Source organism: Zonotrichia albicollis, chromosome 16 (assembly GCF_047830755.1).
Source record: "Zonotrichia albicollis isolate bZonAlb1 chromosome 16, bZonAlb1.hap1, whole genome shotgun sequence".
NCBI lineage: Eukaryota > Metazoa > Chordata > Aves > Passeriformes > Passerellidae > Zonotrichia > Zonotrichia albicollis.
The window spans coordinates 6,026,652-6,049,174 of NC_133834.1; positions in this window are offsets into that span (position 1 = coordinate 6,026,652).

A 22,523-nucleotide genomic window follows, 5' to 3' on the forward strand; every position below is an offset into this window, starting at 1 on the left:
CCACTGCACAATTTCCCCTGAGATAGAGGTCCATTTTTGCATCCTTCATATGAGCTTTGTTCGACAGGGCTCCACGATGTAATTATAGAGTTATTAGGAGTAAGCAATACCAGAAAAGAAGAGATACTTTATAAGTGCAGATATGGAAGGGAAGGGATAGGTTCAGATATGAAACAGAGAGAGACACTGTAGCCCAGAGACATGAGAACTGCTCAGAGGGGCTCAGGACACAGAGGCAGAGAGTGACAGCCAGGACTCAGGGTGTGCAGGGAACAAATGGAGCACTGAAGGGTGAACTCTGGGCATGAGAAACAAGTAGAACATCTCTGCCACCTGCCAAAATGCAGGCAGGTCAGAGTTTAAAAGATGTTTAGGTGACCACTTAAGAGTTTCAGATAACCAGAAGTCTCCCTGAGTCTTAGACTCTGAAGTTCTCCTCAAAAGTTTATAATGTCCTTTGTTTTCATATTTACAGGCAGACACTTTTAAGTATAAGATTATAAAATGGTGTAATTCTTTAAATCAACACTTTCTACTCCTTAAATTCTGAAATTTCTGACTTCAATGAAATAAAATTATATTTTTTATCCTGGTTTGCAGTGGATCCCTGCAGTTCATTTGCAGCTATGGCAAATTTACTCTCTTATAGAAAGAAAAACAGATCTCTGGTTGAGTGCTTCCTTCAAACACAAAATAACATCTCTTTACTGCTGACCCTCTTCCCTCCCAGTGTGAGAATGGAGTGAGTGAATTTGGCCATGAACCTGCTGTGCTCCTGACTTTGGTGGTGTCTGAAGGTCCATGAACAATTCAGCTGGGAGGGATTTGTGCTGGTGCTATTTCCATTTCCCCAAAATCAGCTTTCCTGCCACGATGTGATGCTGTGCTGTCCCTGGAGTGGAGTGCAGGTTCATTGGAGGCTGGGTCTGCATGTCCAGCCCCTGTCTGGTGGTGCCTGTGCTGAGCTGCCTTGGCTGTGGTGTTTTCCCAGCTGCTTTCTTGGCCAGCAGGAGCAGCTCTCAATGTTCTAGTGTGTGTAACACACCATCTCCCCATGGTGGGAAGCATGCTGGTGTGACCAGTGAGCTCCATCAGATGGTGCTGAGTGTAGTTAAGGAAAATAACATCTGAGAAAGGATCACTTCTACCTCCTTGAGCCCAGTTCTTTCTGCTAGGAAGTCTCTTCCCAGGTGTCTCTTCATATTGCCCTGCAGGGCAGCTTGTCTTTGACTTCCCCTGCTTAGTAGATCATATCAAACCATTTTACTAAACTAGCAGAAAAATTTGGAGTCTGGTCTCCTCTGATTCCCTGCCTTGAACCAGAGTTTCAAGTTGTTTTTCCAATGTACGCTGATTTATCTTTTCCTTCCTCAAGTAGCAATTTCCCGAATAATGGGTCAGGGCTGAGTGGCAGCGTGGAAATGGGTGGTCAGAAGATGTTTTTACATATTATTCCTCCTTTCTGAAGACAGGCCATGAATTCCAGAGGACTGAGGGCTGCTGCCAGCTCAGCATCAGCTCAATCCCCACCTTCACTGCATGTCATTCCCCCAAGAGCAGCAGAGTGCAGCCCTGCCTGCTGGAGCTTGGATTTCTGTGTAATTGCTTCCCATGTTGCTGATTTTACAAGGTCAAATTACACACCCTGGCTTCAGCAGGGACCTTTCCATTGGCACGGTGCCAATCTGATGGCCATGTGTCTCCCATTCAATAAAACCCAACTCACCCACCCATGTTCTTGGGCCTCCTGTCTCCTCTTGTTGGAGACCCCCTGCTCTAGGAGATTAATTAAGGTCTTCAAGTATTGAGCCTATAGGAAATGCAAAGACTTGGGCAGAAGTTAGGCCAGATGAAGGCAGAATTTATTAGATGGAGCAGGGCATGGTCATTTGGAACGATTTAGTTATATGTTTGGTGAGGAGGTTTAATTGGGGACAACGCAGATAATCCTGCGATGTAGAGATGGAAAATTTGCATTTATACCCTGAACATCAACTGTTCCTGCCAGTTGTGGGAATTGTAACACTTGTGGGAAACAGGTGCTTGCTCACTCCAGTGTTCACAGAACTCTCTTCCCCACAAGCCCCTCAGCTTGCAGAGAAAAAGCTGTTTGTACATAAAGAACTGTTATGCATGTTTCAGATTCTTAATGTCTATGAAGTTTCAATTACCCAGTAAAGGAGGAAAAAGGAAAAAAAAAGAGTATCATGAGTATCATGTGACCAATTCATTTAAGAAATTATATGGCCCCTCAACACTCGGGGATCTGTGTGTAGCTGGCCCTGCTATGCTTGTTTTCCTCTCGTTACTGACCTCTTTGTACAGATGGGGACCGAGAAGTGAAAAGATGAAACACCCTGTGACAGCCAAGCAGGGAAACTGTGGCTGAGTCATGGAGAAACTCACATTTCCCAAGGATTAAGCACTGAAAGCCATCTGTAGGTGACAGAGGAACCGGGCAGGGAAAGCCCCAGCCATCTGCAGAAAGCCAGAGATAAGGGAAACATCTTAAGGGCTGGTGCAAAGGTAGAGTGAACTGGTCTCACTGTGTGATTAAATGATCCCCATCAGCCACGGTGTCACAAACAGAAAACATGTGGGCATTGCTGCCATTCCTCAGCCCTCAGCAGCCCGCTCTCCTCAGTGCTCCTTGAGAGTCCCACCTCTCTCTGAGGCACTTGCAGAGTTCACAAAATCAGCAGGAATTCAGGTTGGTCGCATTCGCCTTGTGAGTTGTAACAGGTAATGATGCTAGGGGAAAAAATAGGAAGGCAAAGTTATAATAAAGCAGTCCTAAACATTAGACTAGCATCTCCCCTTGCTCCCTCTCTCTTGAGATATCACATGATCAGCATGGCAGATGGCACCATGGACTCAGATCCACCACCACCAGGAGGCTGGGAGCTGCTGTCAGCAGCAGCTGTGTCCAGGGTGGGATTTGTCTTGGACGGAGAGAGTGTCTGTGTTGGCAGTGCCTGATCTGTGGGACATGGCTCTCCACCACACCCACATCCCCATCCTGCACCTGTGCCAAGAGCCAATTCCATCACTTATGTGTCCACAACACAAAAACCAAGAGGGGGCCACAAGCAAGGAGGAGACAGAAGTGTGGGTGGACAGCACTGGAGACCAGAATAGTGGTGCTGAACCCATTAGCAATAATAAACTAATTATCTTTGCCCAAACCACCATTAGCAAAGTGATTACCACCAAAGGAGTGATTTCTTTGGGACAACATGGTCAGGCCATGTGTTGGTGGGGACACTGCTGACCTGAGGCTTTTTCCCAGGTCTCACCCACAACCCAGACAGAAATCTCTTCCTCCACGTGTTGGGGCAGATTCCAGCACTTCATTTCAAAGGCAGTGCCAGCTGAGAGCAGGTTTCTGTTTCATGACAGTGGGGGGATCATGCTGCTTTCTTGTGGCTGGGGATGGTGACGGAGAAAATAATTCGATAAGTCTGCAGAATGTTTTTATTGTCATGTCAACAAAATATTTTCTGCCTCCACAGACTGTGGAAGTACTTAGCATGCAGCATCCATCCAGTTTTGGGAAACACTTGAAAACCACCGACAGAATCTCACTATTCCTTTTTTTAGCTCCATAATGAAAAAGCAAACAAGAAATATGCTGACTCCCAAAATGAACTAATTTTTTTTTTCTGAAGCAATTTAATTTTTTAGCTTTGATCTGATACCAGATCCCAAAGGACTTACTTGCTATTTCTAAATAATGAGTCTAATGTTTATGCTCTGAGCCTGAACTTTTCTGGTTTTGGAAAAAATGTGACTTTACATAAAAGTCCTTTGATTAAGAGATCTGCAGTCAGAGGAGTTTTCGATACAATAATGAAAAGGCCTTTCAGATCTCTCACTCAAACACTGCTCAGCACGATATTACTCAAGAAGGGAAGAAGCCGACAGAACAATCACACTATTAGTCTTTGCCTTGCCAAGTGTTGTGTTAGTCATATTCCTATGGTAAAATCTCCCAGAAGTGGCTCAGAGAAGCCTTACACTGCATGGAGCAATGCATGCCTGCAAATGCACTCTGACCTGGGTGGTCTGTCACCCTGGCTCCCTCCTTTGATTGTTATTTAACCCTGTTTCATTGAGGCTTCAGGAGATGATTGCTGTACAGAGGCAAAGTGTTTGGAGGAGAAACAGAGGCTATTTCCTCCTGCTGTAATCCAAATTCCCCTGCAGCAGAGATGATACCTACAGCAGGCCGCAGCAGGCGTTTGTTCCCGGTAAGATCAGGGCGCAAAGCACAGCTCTTGCACAGTGAGATCCCATTCCCTGCCCCATCAGAGCATGCTGTCTGCAGTGCACCCACCTCTCTGGGTGCCAGCAGCACCCTGGGCTCACCCCAGCTCCTGCCAAGGTCACCCTGCTGTCCTGGTCCTGCTGCCCCAGACGTGGGATGGAAACAGTGACTCTGGCGCTCGCTAAGTAGGTTGAAGTTTGGAAGGCAAGTGCCTGTGTTATTTATGCAGAACTGACATGTCTCTTTGTCCCGAGCCATGTGGCCCAGATTCCAGCCCTTGTATCTACAAAACATTACTCATGTGCCCGCTCCTCCCGCAGGTCCTTGATTCCAATGGGATTACTCACATGTGCACGCATACCCAGGGCTCTGCAGGGCAGGGGCAAATCCTGCTGCCTTCAGCTGATTTACACAACCACTCTGGAGATGAAAATCTGGCACAGGAGCAGCTCAACAGGAAAAGGAAAATCAACCTGATACCTCCTCTGTGTTCCTCTTCCACATTCCCCTCTCCACTGTCACTGGGGCAGCCTGCAGGAGGGTCTGCTCCCCTCTACCATCAGGGCATCGCTGCACACTAGGGGTTAAAATGAGAAAGCACTTTGGTTTTGGAGATTTATTGCCTTCCTCCTGCTATATTTGTAAAGCTCATCATTAAGGTCAGCCATCCCCACCCCTGCAGCTGTCTGTACATTTTTTTTCCTCTGGTTCTAGAGTTGTACTTTGCTGAGGAAATTATAATTATTAAAACACACAAGGTCACGCTCTAGATGAACTTGGAAACAGTTCAAATATGTTTCAGGTTTGAAACTATGTAGCAGCTATGGCCAAGTGGTGAGTTCATAACAAAAGAATGGTTAATTTCACACTTCAGATAACATTTCCCCCGGAAAGCGGTAAAGCATATTGGGACAGGAATTATTAAAGGTCGACAACACTGGAGACACATAATCAGTCATTAGTCCTGATAATTAGATATTAAAGATAGGCTCAGGGTGGGGGTAGAGTGGTTCTGCCTGAATGAGCCAGTGTGTGTTCTTACCTTTAAATCACTCTTTTAAAGTTTTTAATTTTCAGAAAGGCACCATGACTTTGAGGAACTAATGTGGGACATCTTGAGAGATTCCCTACAAGTGGCTCCTCTTCACCTGCTGCAGGTCACAATTCTGGTTGCATGCCAGCCAGCAGAGAGCATCATCAGGCCACCACTAGAATTAAAATTTACAAACTGTATTCTGAAACAGCAGCAAAGAAAGCATGCACGTGCCCCTCCCTGAGCTACCTCCCCCTGTGCATTGGGATGGTGGGAGGAAAGCAGTGGCAGATGTTTGTGGCCTCCCCAGCAATCTGCATCAAAGCTAATTGCTGTTCGTCCCTCGCAAACTGCAAAAGAGATTTCCACACAACAGGTTTTGAAAGACCAAACCTCCTCTGTGCAGACAGAGCCTGGAATGGCTCTTTGCTAGCCTGTGTGAGATTTGTGGCTAAACCAGCTTGATCTTGGTTGGTTTTCTTCCAAAACTGAGGCTGTGCCATGCAGACCTCCCCTACTCCATTAACCTGCATTTCAGTGTTGAGGCTTATCAGCAGTGCTTCCAAAGAATCACTTAAAATAATGTGTCTGTTAAACACAAAAAGAACACCCCAAATCCCCCAAACTATCTGTCTTCCTGAACGCTGGCATCCAAAAATCAATGGTGGATGTTCCAAATCCTCCCTCAGCAGCTTTCCCCTGGAAACAGCACCAGATCAGGCCAGGTTGCCCACGCATCCTCAGCTGTGCCTCCAGGTCTCCAGTATCACCCTGCACCAGGGGAAAACACAGAGTGCAATCTACTTGTGCAGCTGGAGCTGTGAAAATCTGCTCAAGAAGAAAATCAGGAGGTGACTGACTTTATGAGCACATCTCAGAGGCACGTGCTGCTGCCACCCAAGTGTCCCACTGCCATGGGGGTGACACTGGACTCTGTGGCTTTGGGGAAAGCAGTGACACCCCAGCTGCTGGGGTGGAGGGGAAAGGTGATGCTTTATCTGGGTTATTGCCCTAGCTAGGGGTCTTTTATTTTCTCAGCTGTGCACAGCTATGGACATGCCCACAGTCTGTCCTGGAATTGTGTCCCAGTGTTGGCTGTTCAGCTGCACAGCAATGAGGTCAGGAGGCTGAGCTTTACTTCTGAATTTTCCTTCTTTTCCAGGTATCATATTTTATTTATAATTTAGAAGGAACTTGCTCATGTCTTTGTGGAAAAAAAAAAAAAAAAGGAATGGCAGTGAGCATTCAACACTAGTTTCATTTTTCATCACCGTTATCAAGGCTTGGATTTTAACTTTGGAATGTCCTTATCTAAAATGAAATCAAATAAGCACTTTGTGGCAGGGAGTCCCACACTCCCTCCTCACTTCAGGGAGCTTGTGCAACGTGCAGCATTTCCCTCCCTGCTGCATGCTTGGATCAGCTCCCCAGAGCTGACATGTGCACACATCTACCCCAGGTAATGTCACGTGCACATGTGGCTGGTGGTGTGCATTATTCATGCTCCAAGGTTTACACCTGAGCAGGCTCCCCAGCCCAGATGTGGCTGCTGTCAAACTTGTGAACAAGTAGCCAGGCAAAGTGTAAAACCTGTAAAACCCAAAGCATATTTAATGACCTTAGTGAGGCTCATGGCTGGACACCAAGTGACCCGCAGGTGGACTGAGCCCATCAAGTGACCATCCAGAGGATTAATGGAAAAAGTGTCGAGCTGGAGCTGGACAGCAGCCTTGGGCTTCCTAGGAAATGTGGATGCAGACACCTGATCTTCTGCCAACCCTTTTGCAAACTTGCAGACTGAAAACTTGCAAACAAAAGTGAGCTGGTCCCTGCCTCTGCTTCCACCACATGGGGGATGGACAGAACGAGCCCAAACATGATGTCATCTGCTTTCTGTGGGGTGGGGAAAGCTTGTCTGAGTCCCACGCTTGGATTTGGGAGGACTGGCAGCCCTCTGGATTCTCAGCAGTTTCTTTTCATCATGAACCTAATGTGTGATTGGCAGCAGAGTTCACAAGAATTTTCAAATGAGCTTAGAGAAACTTCCTCATGAGAATTTGGATCCTTGGCAAATAGCCCACAATAGCTGATATTTTTCCATTTTATGGGGAAGAGTGCTTACCAGTTATGTGTATTTTTTTAACTGCCATAAACCAATACTTTATTTTAATGCTAATTCCTTTGCCTCCCTCTTGGAACCACATGCACTCTTTGGAAGGACACTTGTCCCTGTCTGAAGGACTCATGGGCATTTCATGTGGGTGTCCTCTCTCTCACTCCCATGTGTGAAATCTGGCTCATGGCTAACACAAATGGGCTGCACAAGTGGACCTGCCACAGGCTGGCAAAATGGAAGGGTGGAACCTCTAAAACATGGGTTAATGACCCAGTGAAAATTCATAATTGATGGACTTGGCATACCAAATGAATAAAAAATAAAAGCCAGAGGTGAGAGGACGAAGAGGAGGCCAAGGGCAGGTCCCTTTCAGACATATTGACATTGCTGTCCTGACCAGCTGCTGCACCACTGCCCATCTGAGTCAACACCTCAGCACCTGAATGTTGCTGTCAGAGTAAATCCTGCTTCTTCTGTCTTCTGTAAGAATTGGGGCTAATATCTGCAATGTTCCACCCTCATTCATTGAAGAAGAATGTTCTGAAAATGAACCACTGAAGACCATAGGCTATAGAAATACCATGATCCAAAAGTCATCTCGAGTAAATCCATTGCCTTGGATAGAGATACTGCAAGGGTGATGCCCCCTCAAACCCATCTTAATTAGTACCATTTTACTCTAATTTCTGTAAGAGTTTGGAAGTAATGCTGGGAACAGCTCTAAATACTTGTTTTTCGCCTTTTTTTTAACAGAGATTCAGCAACATGAAAACGCTTTGAGAATTTGCTTCATTTCTGCAAATTGTTCCTGCTGAGGTAAACAAACATTCAGAAAAAGCACCCTTCAGAACAGAATGTTTTGATTTTCCAATGAGAACAAATATCTTAACACTTGCCACCATCCTTAATGCCAGTTAAAAAAAAATTAATGAAATTTCTCAGACTTGAATGCAAACATAACATTCTGTCCCAAACAAGCTATTCTGTTGGTTTCAGTGCTAACTGTAAAATTTATTTGCTTTTCAGCTTGCTAAAATATGTAAATCTTTTGTTTTCTGGGTTGACCCATTAATATTGTTTTATGAACTTGTCAGAGGCGCTAACCAAGAAATAACAAGCAAACAAACAATGATCTTGTCTGGCCTTGCATGGAAAGCTGGAAAGAGCACGGATGAGTGAACTGAGTGGAAGTGTTGACTTCCACCACTGCAAACCCAGTGTGCAAGTGGGATGGGAACATGGGACCAGCTGCTCCAAAGAACAGCTTAACTATGCTGCTGCATCTTCCAGAATGCTCCAGATGTGACAGGGACCACAATTCGCCTGTGTTATTTCAATATATCAATTTTCAGTTTGTGAAAGTTGCCCTGAATCTGCTGTGTTGTTTCATCTCAGCAACACGCAGGATTGTGTCAGCACAGCAACACAACTGCTGTAATCAGGGGAGCTACCTAAAATAACCCTGGGGCAGTCATCCATCTTCCAAAATCTGGGCTAGGAATCCAGCAGCACTCACTTGATTGAGAAAAGGTGGCTTTTTCTTGGGTTTCCCTGCGTGCCAGGAGCCAATGTGGAAGCCAAGACCTCACCCTGGCTCTCACACACAGGTTGCTTTGTTAAACAATATCAAAGTTTCACTCCATTGCTTCTCCTTCCGGAAGCAATGAACCGACTGCTCCAAGAAGAAAAGTTGTACAAACTTGTACCGACACACAACTTGCAATGCAATTTGCAAAGCTTTCCTTCAAACCAAGGATTTCCCCCCTGACTTCACCAGGGCTCCTTTCATGTCCCTCTCCTGCACCACATCCTTGGCAATTCCAAGGAATTCCTTGCAACCATGGTGAGGAATTTTCAACATGTTCAATTGGTGGCTCACAAGACTGTTTTTTTTTTCTTTTTGTTTTGTTTTGGGTTTTTGTGGGGTTTTTTCTTTTTGTTTTGACTTTTTTTTTCTTTTTTTTTTTTTTTATTTCTATGCATTTTTTGACATCTCACATTCCCAAACTAATCTGTTGAAATGAGTATTTGTGTTTCATGGTCACCTCTGGAGGATCTTTCAGAAGACTGCAGACCCAAGAAAAAGGGTAAAAATAGATTCATCTGGTAGAACTACAGATCTAAAGAAGAATATTGACTCCCTGCCTACCCTTTATACAGCACTGCTCTCTTCAAAGAATAGCCCAGCCCCTTGGCAGCTTAAATTAACAAGTGAACTTTGAGTTGCACAGGTGATGTGGACACAAATCTGGTCCTGTGCACATTGCTGAGCATGAGCCTCTATTCATTGAAATTAAACCATTACAAAAAACAGTGCAAAGGAAAGGACACTCTAAGCCTGTCTATTTTGGTCAGGGCTGAAAATGCCATTACTCTGTAAAATGCTGGGATAATTTCTGCTTTTAGAAGACCACCTGGGTTTCCAGCTGGGCAGGTAAAATGTTGGTCAAGTTGCAAGGACAATGCACTCCCATGGCTTCTTTAATTATTTCCCAGTTTTACATTCACTGGAAGAGCAAGAGAGAAGCATGGCAAAGAGAAAATGTCCATGTAAGCTGTAAGCTGACATAACTTTACCATTTCTCTATGGTCAACTTTGCATCAAAACAAAATGAGTCGATTTAACTCATTGAAGAGGTGCTGCTTGACATGTGGGACCAATTCAGAATCCAAGACAGGGAGCTGCTTGCTTGCTGTGAGAAAATAAAGCTCCATTTAAGTTAATGGAGTTACACTAATTTACCTCCATGGGGATTTGCTCCTGCTCTCAGAAGAATCAGCTCACAGTAGTTAATGGGTGCTTTGGCATGGATTTAGGAAAGCCTGGGTATTGTCCTGGTCAGTAGGTGGTGATATTAAAAATAAAACCAGGATAACATTGAACAGAGAAGCCATGATTTTAGTATTATTTAAGACATGCCATCTACAAGACAATTAGTCTATTAAAAATATATTAGGACTGGATATTCCAGGTACAGTCTGTGTTGTGTCAGCCTGATGACTTCTAAGTGGGTTATGCACTTCATGACTCGTCAATCCATAGTCATTCTGCTGTTATAAACCTCTAAAATTGATCCAGTTACCTTTATCATTATCTAAAGAAAGAACCTGAGTGGCTGAACAAAGTGCTCTGAACTCCATGGCTCCATCCATCATCTCGTGCTAAGGACCTTGCTCTCTCTTGCCTTCTTGGAACTGGCTGTTGTTCAGAGAGAGATTAAGCAGCATCTTCAAAAGCAAGATAAAAAGCAGAACTATAGGCTGTGCTTGGCTTTTCTCAGCAGCTTCCACCTCCCTCTGAAGGAAGGAGGAAAGGCTGGAGAATCTGCAGCTGAGCAAGGCAAGGGGTAGAAGAAATCTCAGCATTGCAGAGGGCAGCAGCAAGGTGTGCTGGTGTGCACTCAGTGCACAACTGTGTTAAAAAGGTGAATGTTTCCAGGGGAAACATGGGAATCAGGTTTGTCTGCTCCCTGCCCCTGGTTGGGTTTTGTCCTTGTCCCTGCAGGAGCTGCTGAGACACCACCAGCCAACAAAGGGAATAACAAAGGGGCACTGTGTGCTCCTGGTGTCAGCCTGACCCTCCTTAGTTCTTGATCACTGAGTTAACCAAACATATTTACTACAAGGAAGTTCTAATACATCTGAACACTTCCTGCTGCCTGAAATGCTTTCTGTCAAATACAGTGGAGACAAGTGTAAAGCTAAGAGAGATGCCTGAAGAAATCAGGAATTTCCAATGGCCTCAGTGATGGCCAGTCAGATAAGGTGTTCAGTAAGGTCTTGCATACTGGGAAGGGGTGTAACACTGAATACTGGGTATTGATTAACACTGTTTGATGTGTGAAAAGGGAAATCTTTCATAAAGGGTCACCTCTGTCTATGAAAGAACAGCAGTAACATTTGTAAAGTGAGCTGAGAGAACAGCTGATGGTGTATATTCACCAATAAACCATACGATGGGCCTGATTTTAAATGGCACTCAATTAAATGGTGCTGCTGAGGGCAGCCCCAGATGTGGGCAGTGTGAGACTGTGGGATCCTCATCATCTTTCCCCCAGAGTGCAGGAAACTGGTGCCCTGTGGGTGCTGCACTGACTGTACAGCAAATATTCCATGTATTTACAGGCTCTGCTGTTCCTACAGGCATCCGTTCAGAGCATAGCACATCTCAATGCATTTAAAAGAAATCAAAAATGAGCAGGCAGAGAAGCTTAACTGTAATTTCCTCCTTGCTATCAAATGTTGGGGTTTGAATTTTGCCCAGCCCTCCCTGAGAAAGGGTGAGGCAGGTCCTGCTACGTCTGCCTGCTAAGCCACTCAGTCTGTGAACTGGATTTCAGCTACTGCCTGGTTTTCTCTTTGATTTATATGGGCTCCTACAGTAAAGATTAGTGTATCTAAGAAGAAAATTAGGGTAAGGTCGGTATCTCCCTTGAATGTGCAGTTCAGTTAGCTAAATGACAAATAGACCTTCAGACACCTGTTAAATTGTGATGTAAGTCAATAGCCCACTAAATTGCCTTACGATTTCTTCTGCTGTTTGAACACCTTCCATTTAGGCTCTTCAGGATATTAACAGCCCTTGAGAAATACAGAATTCAGTTAAAAGCACCAATAGTAGATCAAGGGCACACAGAAAGATGTGCCTGAGGGATGTGTTCTGTCCTAAGCAAGGACAAAAGTCTCCCAAGACCTGCAGCAAAGGATGTCTCCAGGGATGTCCAACTCCACTTGTATCTTGCCTCTCCTTATCCAAAACCAACCATGAAATCCTGGGGCACATCACAGAGTTTCAGCTATTACATATTATTTTCATGTGGGATAATTGTTAACCTGGTTGCATGAGGCTGTTTCAGTATGAGATCCCAGAACTATTTCTTTCTGCTCCTTTCTGAGTGATTTATGCTAATTGTTTAGGAAAACCAGCATTAAAATACTGGTCCCTTGAGAGGCTGGGCTTTGTGGCAGTCTCAGGCAGAGTAGAAATAAAAAGTTGTGTTAGAGCTGTGTTTAGCAGTGGACATGCACTCTTATGCAATCCAAGCATCCAGGAGCAGAGTATTTTACTCTTTCAGTTTAGGGCATCTGTCCAGGAATTACATGTGAAATTAAATCCACTGGAGTAACTGATGTGCTGTTTTTGTTGGACTCTCCGGGAAAGATTTCATCCAAGATTTCTGCTCAGACGCAGAGATCAATTTTACTGATGGCTCCCTTGCAATCCTGTTCCATCTGAGCTGCAAACAGCTTTGTTCCTGAAGCAGAGCTGTGGGACGGCCTGAGCTGCACACACCAGTGGCGCAGCTACTGCAGGGAAAGTTTCCTGTCAGCCCTGGAGGCTTGAATAAGTGCTCTGCTGAGGTAAAATGGGAAAGAACCACTTGTTACAGTGATGCTCTTGCAATTTGCAGTGGCTGTTTGACTCCTCCAGGGCTGACACAGGGGGGAAAGGGCAGAGCAGGGATGTGGGAGAGAATTGAGGGGTGGTCACAGGGAGAGTTGGCCCAGATTGATGCATTTTGGGTTCCAAGCAAAGGCAGGAGTGGTGTTACCACTGACAAATCATCCTGGTAACTGGTTGGGTTTTACCATCTGGTAACTGTTCCTGGGTTTTGTTCAAGGGCCATTTTTAAAAGCCTGGCTCAGGTGAACCTCTGGTTTCACCCAGCAGCTTGGTTACCTCCAGAAGGTGTGAAAACCATATTCTGCTAGGCAGGATGGAGGTGATCACCACTGAGGTCTGGGCAGCTGCCAGGTGGTCCCAGGTGATGCAGTGCAGTGCTCTGGACCTTCTCTGGCAATGTGAATGGGTGACCACAGGGTTAAAGCACTTTTCTGGGGCTTTTTCTGCTCAACCTGCACCTGTCTGCCTGCACATACCTCAGTGAGTGTCTGGGATACACAAATAAACTGCTTCCTGGCAGCTCATCTGAGCTGGTGTAGGATGGCATGTTTTCATATCATTCCTTCCAGTCCTGGAGATATGAGCTGACCTAATCACTGCAGATAAGCAACATCAGGTCTGGTCAGCGTGGAGAGGAGAGACCTCCAAGACAAACACAGGTGCTCCAGGAAATGCCTCTGCTGATCCAGCACTGCATGGGGCTCCTGGAGCATGGCTGAAACAGCAGCAAATCCCCTGGGAGAGCCATAAATCCCTGGGAATTCTCATGGGAATGGGGTGTTAACTCTTGTGTGTGTGCTGTCGTGTTGAAATTCTGCATGGCAGAGAGCTCCTGCTCTGTTCCCCTTCTCATGCACCAGCCACCACATCAGTGTGACTGTGTGAACACTCTAAAGGCTTTCACCATCACTGCAGGGTGTTTTTGAGGGGTACATGTCTATCAGACAAGCCACAATATGCATATTTATTTGGCTACCTAAAATACAACCTGTATCCTGTTGTCCCTTGTGGCTTCTTTCCTCATCTGCTAAAAGGTGCACACTGTGCCTGGCACAAACTAGCCAGACCTGCTCCACCCTGGAGGTGGGTGAACACCAGCCCTGAGTTTGTATTTCTGCAGAATGAACGATGATAGGAGTTTATTATTACCTCTAGAAATGATGTTGCAATATTGGTCAGTCACCACTAGCAACTGAAGTTGTAATGAAGTCATACTTCAACTCCAAAATACTGCTTTTTAATTCTGTTTAGTGGTTGGGTTTCTTAGTATTATTTATTTTGCTTTGTGAGGTTTTTTTTTCTATTTTTTTTTCCCATTTGCTGGCAACTAATCTGGTATACAAATATCTGACCTTACTGGAACATTTGGGCAACTTATGTGTTATGAAGTCTCCTTCATTTGCTGAAGAAATGAATGTCGCAATTTTCCCGATTCTGAGAATACATCCTTCTGTGAATTAACATTTCACAGAAGCTGCACTTATGTGTTTTGGAGGAGGAAAAGATAGGAGAGAAAAAAAAGAAGTGAAGAAGACATTAAAAAAAAAAATCTCATAAATTGTCTGTAGTCCTCAGCATACGTGTGAGTGAGAAGTGCACATAGTTTTGAATAAGGGAGCTGTGACAGTTGATTTCTCCACACATAAAAAAAAATAGAGCTATATTATGCCACAAGGTAGACTGAACACCAGCCCAGTTTATAGTTTAAATGTCTTGGGAGCTTCCAGAAAAATCTTTTGCATCAAACCTTTACTACTATTGCCACCGTGTGGTGGAATTTGACAAACAGCACCATTAGCTGCCACAAGATGTATCTGTTCATTATGATTTATTTCATGTTGACTGTATTTGGAGAGATTTAGAGGCCACTATATTTTTAATAATGACAGGAATTAAAGCCTTTTTCTTGCCTTCTCAGAGAAGTGCTGCAGAAAGTTCTGCCATGTTTCAAGGCACAGTTTCTGCAGTGAAGTTCCCAAAATAAGTTGGGATTTTTAGTTGGACTCCAGCTCTCCTGCAGCTTTCTCAGACTCCTCCCAATTGTCCCAGGCTGTGGAAAATCCCCCTCTCCCCATCCATGGCATGGGCACTGCTACAATAAATTGCTTTTCCACATGGGAGAGCTCCCCTAACCTCCTTTCCATGCAGATGACACAGGGAACAGCCCTTCCTCTGCCCACCCTGGCACTGGCACGGGGACCTGGCACCAGGCTGGAGAGTTCCAGCTGTGGGAGAACCCTCCTCAGGAGTGATAATTTTTGTGCTGTTTGGATGAAAGGGGCTGGATGGGAGGTGACCTGATGGGACCAAAATGCAGGGCAGTTCTGGCAGCTGCCTTTGGAGCTCTAATTTTCTTCCCTTAAAATATGTCTAATAGAGATTTTTCAGAAAGAAGACTGGTGAGATGCCTTATAACTGATGGGTTAAGGTCATAAAGCCTGTATTTTGGTTATTTCAGCAGTGTGCCCAGTATTTTAACCACTTCCTTAGGGAATCCTCCTACAATGCGTGTTCCAGTTGGACTATCATGTCCATTTTCCCTCAGATCTTGTTCCTCCACTGCTATTAAACATATTTTAGCAGATTAAACATTTACCAAGCATTTGATCTATACCTACAATGCCATTTTTCTTTCCATTTAATCCTGTCCTGTGCCCTGACCTTTGTTTTTTCTCAGCCATTGGAGCCAGCCTGGTTTCAAACATTAAAACCGCAGCACCAGTTTTGCCTTTGTCCCTTTGTGTGGCTGAGGGCCTGTCCTGGTGGCAAGGACAAGAGCAGGGATTGTGGCCATGCCATTATTTTCCTGTGGGTTAGGTCTGAGAACACAACAATCATTAAGCATGTCCAACGCCCCATCCCAACAGGTGGTCCAAGGCATCTCCTGCTTGCCTCATTCACAAGGCTGATTTATTGAAGCCTGTTTCCAATTCAGGCTGTTTAATGGCTCTTTTTATGTTTTTTTGGGGTTTTTTTTTGTGTGTGTGAGAGCTGAGTTCACCCAGTGTAGTGACTGCAGTCAGCCACCCTACATCCCTGTCCTAATGCAGTTACAGAAATGAGCATTTATGGCACTGAGTTCAGCTGATCTGACTGAGAAAGCTGCAGCAACAGACGCAAGTCATGCTTAGGAGTGTCTGAACTGGGTCTGCATGGGAGGGACACAATGGGCAATCCACAGGTAGACATGACAGAGGTGCATACATTGCCCTATATATCCATTTACGCCCCATGTAGTTCACTTCTCCTCCCCTCCTTGGTGAGGGATGTCACTGGAAATCTTGACTGCTTCAATTTGGGCTTAATTCAGGCTAGAATGAAGCTGCCTCCTGAGCACAGAGCTCCTGCAGGCATCAGCCAAGGATGCTCCTGGGCCCCACATTCCTGCCCACCCTGGGAACAGCCTGTCCCCTCTCACAGCTCCTCTGGCTCCTCATCAAGGGTGTGGAGAGCACCCCCTGACTGCTCTAAGTTCCAGTTCTAAGGCCAAACTGGGGGGGAAAAAAAAACAAAACAAAAAGCCATGCAAATCTGTGAGAAAATTGGTTGAAGTGAAAGAAGCTTGAGGAAATTTTTGAATGAAATGAAGAAAGATACACACCCTCCTGCCCCCAGTTTTTCATTGTGGTTCCAGGCATGGTTTTGTTTGACTGAAATCTCAGTGTTGTATTTAATTTCCAAGCTATTTATCCTTCCTGAAGCTTGTGAAGTGATTTTTATGAAAAGAAAACCAGTGTTTGCAAAACAATTCAAAGAGTTGAACTTTGGGAAGCATCAGAATATGAACTGTGAGGTTTTCTCAGAATAAGACATTTCCTATAAGGATCACTGAAACAAACTATTTTGAAATTCATGAAAATTATCCCTTTCCCTTTATTCTTAGGTTTGTTTTGGAAAGATTTCAGAACAAGTTTCCTGCTGTATTTTGTTTTTCACTCATTCAAAATATAGTGCTTAAAAAAATGTCCAGATTGGATTTGTCTAAACCCCCCCACCCCTTTAAAAGGCAGCCATCTGTGTTATAGCTGGTTATAGGTGCAAATGGAGCAAAAGGATGGGCTCAGGGAAAATAAAACCTCTGTGCACCCTGTATTTACCTGTCTGTGATGTGTTCCACCATCTCTGCGGCGTTGCCACCCAACACCCTTTCTCTGTGATTCTGACTCGTGTTCTGGAGCTGCTGATCATTTCTCAGCCACAGCAGATGGCTGAATGTGGGCATGACAAACCCACGTTCTAACAAGCAGCCATTTGGCCAAAAAAAGTTGCTTTGCTGCCCTCGCCCTCCCTGTGTCAGATGGCACCAGCAGTGCCCCTCTCATGGCTCGTGTTTGCTGCTGCTCCTGCCAGCCAGGGGCTGAGCTGTGCCCAAACCTGATCCCCAAGGCCACAGTGTGGGCTGGGGGCTGAGTGTTTCTCCTTTTGTACTATCAAATTTATTCATGGAACCCTCTGAGCGCTCACAACAACCACACAGCCCCATCCAATTACTCATCAAGAGATAATGGGGCTTTAATCACAGCAAGGCTCACCCTTTTGAACTGTGCTCTTCAGCAAAAAAAGTACATGAGGCAAACACAGTCTTTGGCACATCTGCATGGAAAAACTTCACAGTGTTCCTTGGCTTGGCCTCCTGAGAGGGAGTCTGAGCTCTTGCTCTGTCAGTCAGATGGGATTTTTACTACTTTTTTTTTAAATTTTTTTGGTTGCTCTGTTGTTGGGAGAGAGAGGATCTCTATTTGCCAGATACCAAACTGTGTACGATCTCCTTGAGCAGCCAGTGAAAAAACATATTTACTTCCCTTTCTGTAAATGGCTCTGGGAGAACTGTGGCTTTCTCCAGGTCATAATGGACCTACCAGAGGTTCATGATGGAAACTCAGGTCCAGGTTCTCAGCCAGAAAAAAGTTCCTTGCAATTAATGTCAAATTTATCCCAAAATCTCAGAAGCATTGACCAGGCTAAAGATACTGTTCTCAGCAAGGAAAGCTGCTGGTAGTGAATTTAGTAGCTATTCCAGCTGAAATAACATCAGGGCTCTCTTTTTTCCTCTTTACGAGCTGAACTTCTGCAGTGTGACTCCAGCATCTTCCTCTCCCAGCGTAATTCAGCCTGTTTTTTCTGTAAATATCTGTACTTGTTAACATTAGAGACAGAAGGTATGATAAACTCCCATTAAGGGTTCAATGCCAGTAAATGAAAGGAAAAAAAGCATTGAAATGATTACTTGACTTAAAATTCCGTGTTTGGCTCTGGCAGGGTTCCAAGGCACATGATTGCCAAGGTCACACACTTTGATGAAATTCCCTGGCACAGTGGGAGAGTTAAAATGCTGTATTGTAGTTCCTTTTGCTGTGGGGAAATCTTACAAATGTTGTTTATTTGGGATCTTTCCTGCCTCCAGTCATTCCCCACTTCAGACTAGGAAGGAATCAGCTTTCATGAAGTAAACAGGGTCAAAGCTGGTGGGGTGTTGGGATGGGAACTGGGTGAATGTTTGTGGCCAAATATTTCATTAGAAGAAAAGGAAAAAATGTGGATGTGAGTCCTCCTGACAGGCTCGTAAAATTAAAACATGTTTCTCAGGTGCTTGAGCCAAGAGAAGATGATAACTAGAAGTAATAATAATTTAAAATGCTCTAATCTTGCAGTGTTCTCAAGATGAAGCTTTGCTTTGCTATCCTTTGATTCCAACATTTTTGTTGGAACATTTGTTTAGAGGTGGAGCTAAACGTGTTTGCGCTTCAAGGAGAGAGAACTAATGAGAGTTAAATATTTCATGGTTGATTTTTTCTTGGACTGTTTTGCTTGAGTAAAATTTAAGGGTTTCTTCCAGTCTCAGATTGTGTATGTTAAAAAAAAAATCAGATGGAACTCCCTGATCTCTGCTGTTCAAAGCTGAAAAACAAGGTGCTCTTTTCTTGGAGGTATTCACCCCCTGGTCCTTCTTGAGGAAGCACACTTGCTAACCAAGAACCAGCATTGGCTGTGATATCCTCAGACCTTCCAGATCTTTGCAAATCTCACTGTATTTGATGTACAAAATGCCTCATCTCCTGGAGCTGATTCCTCATGTGACAATTTCAGCTTTTCATTAGGAGAACTTCAACACCTTGGATTTATGGGGAACAAAACTTGCTTAATGTGTCCCAAGCCAGTCCTCATTCTCAAAAGTTAAACTGCAAACAGAGAAAACCCAAAATGCAGAGGAGTTGACCTGAGAGGAAGGGTTTGAGCAAAATTGCAGGTATTTTAACCAGTCTAGGGGTTTAATTCCTGAAGTGTTAGATGCACTAAGGCAGGCAAATCTCCATCCTTCCCTTGGCTGTCTCCCAAATATTGTAGACTACTCCTAAAGAGATACTGGTTTCCCATCTGGAAGCATCTGCCTTTTAGCAGCCTTCCCTGGTTTTCCATTTTGTTGGAAGGTGCTGAGATGTACCTTAGCACTGTTAATTTATATTTGTTATTGTCTGTCATAGCAACTTTATTTATAGTTGATTAAAGCTCTTGGTTAGGGAGGCTGCATTCATACAAGCAGCTCTTGGCTGCTCTACATTAAAGTGAGGCCAATATTTATGGAAAACAGAATATGGCAGAAAACTTCAGGTTTTGTGGTTACTACAGAATGTCCCCATTGTTTTCTTTCCTGGTGCTCTTCCCTCGCTGCTTGCCTTCAATGGCCAGGTTTGCTTTTGTTTCTTGACAGAATGCCTTGCCAAAACCACTGTTTTCTGATTCAAATCACAGTCTGACAGCACTTTGGGTGGGTAGATGGAGGAGATCTTCTTCTACTTCTTGAAAAGAAAATGGGATTTCTCCTCATGCTGATGCTTTTTATGAGAATGGTGATGCAAAACAGCCACCTATGCACACAGATAAAATTAAAGCAGAGAGCCTGGGAGGAATAAGGAGATTTCAGACTCTCCAAGGGAAAAAAAGATTGAAAGATTCTGAAATCTAAGTTTTTCCTAGCTTGAGCACTGTCTTTCTTGGCATTTTGCTGAGCTGTGGAGATGTCCCAGATGTGAAGGAGCATGGAGGAGATGAGTGCCTGTGAGGTGTCCTTCACTCTATGGGGACTTGAGGTGGGGCTGTGGCTTCTGCTGCTCCTGTGTGACCAAAGGACATGGATGTCCTGAGTGTCCCTCCCCAAAGGACAGAAGTGTGGATGTCCTGAGTGTCCCTCCCCAAAGGACATGGATGTGCATGTCGTGAGTGTCCCTCTCCAAAGGACAGGGGTGTGGATGTCCTGAGTGTCCCTCTCCAAAGGACAGGGGTGTCCTCAGTGTCCCTCTCTGCAGATCCTTCCATGTTTTGCCCCATTTCTGCTCACCCACAGTGGGTTCCCTGCAGGCTGGTGGGGCACATCCATCACACACAGCCTGGCATGAGAGGTGTCCCCAGCTGTCCCCAGGCTGCTCCCACCCTGTGTCCCCTGCTCTGGCACCAGACCCAAACCCCTCCTGCCCCACAGACCCCACCAGGCTGGCTCAACCCCCCCCTCAGGGGCTGCAAGCCAACAACCAGAGCCCAAACCGGGGGCCCTGCTTTTAATTAGAGGATTAGTCTGAAGGAGGATGAGACGTCCTTGCAGCTCTCCTAATTTTAACCATAGTTAGTGCCTAATTAATGAAACATTTAACTTGTCTGGGACATGGGCTCGGTGGGGGGGGAGAGATACCCCAGGCCAATCAGCACTGATGTATTCTGTTTCCCTTGCACTGAGGCAGAGCATTTCTAAGTGATGTGTGTGTGATTGCTTCCAGATTTACGATTATTTCCATCCTTTTAATGCCGAATTAAAAAAAAAAAAAACCAACAAATACAAAAAACCAAAAAACTCCAAAGAAGTTGGTTTGGCATAATCGAATTTTCTCATGTGAAACAGTTTGTAGACCAGATGACCCCAAACAATAGGAGAGTTTGTCTGAGCCTGGCTGCTCTTGCTGCAGGCAGCCCTTCCTCTGGGCTGCCCTCCTGTAACCAGATGTGGCAATGTCCCTTATTGGCACTGCCAGCTCAGCTGGGCACCTCAGCTCTGCTGCCTTGGCCTGGCAGGTGCTGGGCACATCCCAGCAGATGAGGCTGAGTGTGTGTCCTGACAAGGATAGGCCAAAACCAGACCCAGATGGAATTATTCTTCCACAGACCAGCAGAATTTGGAAAGTCTCTGTGAGGTTAGGCAGGGTTTAAGGGATATGAACCTGGGTTGGTTAAGATATATGAACTCAAGAGCTTTTAGAACCCATATGACTGAATTGTGTCTTTAATATCTCAGTTCATATAAGCTTCCCTTAGCTGGAAAACTGCATTTCAGCAAGGAGCTGCTGAGAGGCTTCTTGGCTGGCAAGAGCTGTAGCACTTCAGGGTTGCATGAGGGGAAAGAAAGCGTTCAGGAACTGAAAAGCTCCAGTAAACTCTGCTCAGAGCAAGGACAGTCCACTCTGCCAGGGTGTGACCCTACCAGTATATGGGAATTCTATTAAAATGGAAACTTAAGAACTTACAGTACTAAAGAATTGCATACCTGCCCTGTCCTCTCCATTTATTTATTGTGTGTTCCACATATTTATTGTGTATATACATATTGTGTATATGTATATTCCATGTATTTATTGTGAATATACATATTGTGTATATACATATTGTGTATATGTATATTGACCATATTTATTGTGTATATATGTATTGTGTACATGTATATTCCACATATTTCATATTTCTTGTATATTCCATATATTTATTGTGTATATACATATTGTGTATATGTGTATTCCATATAATTATTGTGTATTCCCCGGTTTTCATGCAGTAGATCTGGCATCTAAAACAAGGTATGGACCTTGCTCCCTAAGCTAAATCCTGACTTAGGGATGGAGAAAGGGACTGGAGCTCAGTATTGGTCTGGTTTTGGTGCTGTAGATGCCATCAGCAGTGGAAGGGAAACAATAGCTCAGAGAAAATAATTAGAAAATAGAATGAAAAAAAGAAATCCAAGTAATTTTTAATTCCTAGTTATTAATTTAGATCCAGTTCCACTCTTCTGTGATCATGATATAAAAGAGAAACAAGAAATTAGTGATCCTCCCACTATGACTTCTCTGTCTGTGTTCTCTGTTCTCTTTCCTTCATTTTTTGATGGCTTTTATTTCTGCTAATTGATTTATTTAATACATGAAATTAATTCAACTAGACAGAGGAATTAATATTTTATTCTAAAGGCAAAATATTCTGGATATTTATATTCAAGCAGCCCAGAATGGCAGCTGCAGGGCAAACCCCACTGTTGCTCTTACCTTTGTACATTGCTGATGTTTAACACCACAAACATCTTCATATGGGGAGATCTGCACATAATTTAATGATATCACACCAGAGCAGGCCCAGCAGAGCAGGAGATGTCATTCCTGGTGTCTAGTGTGAGACTGAGAGGAGAACTGGTTCATGGGTGGCTGTAGTGGCTTTTAGAGTTTATTGTGTTGTCCCTTTTTCTCTGCAAGAGGCCAGATGCCAGCAATGAACAGGATCCTCACAGAAGGGATCTCTGCTTTCGGGTCCTGAGCTGGCAAAGCCCAGAGTTTGAATCAGTTTGAGTCAAAGCCAGGGAAATCAAGGAAATATTTTTCCAAAAATTAAAGAAAAAGCTAAAACAAGAAAACAAGGAAAATAAAAAAAATTACTGACATGTAACTTGGAAAAT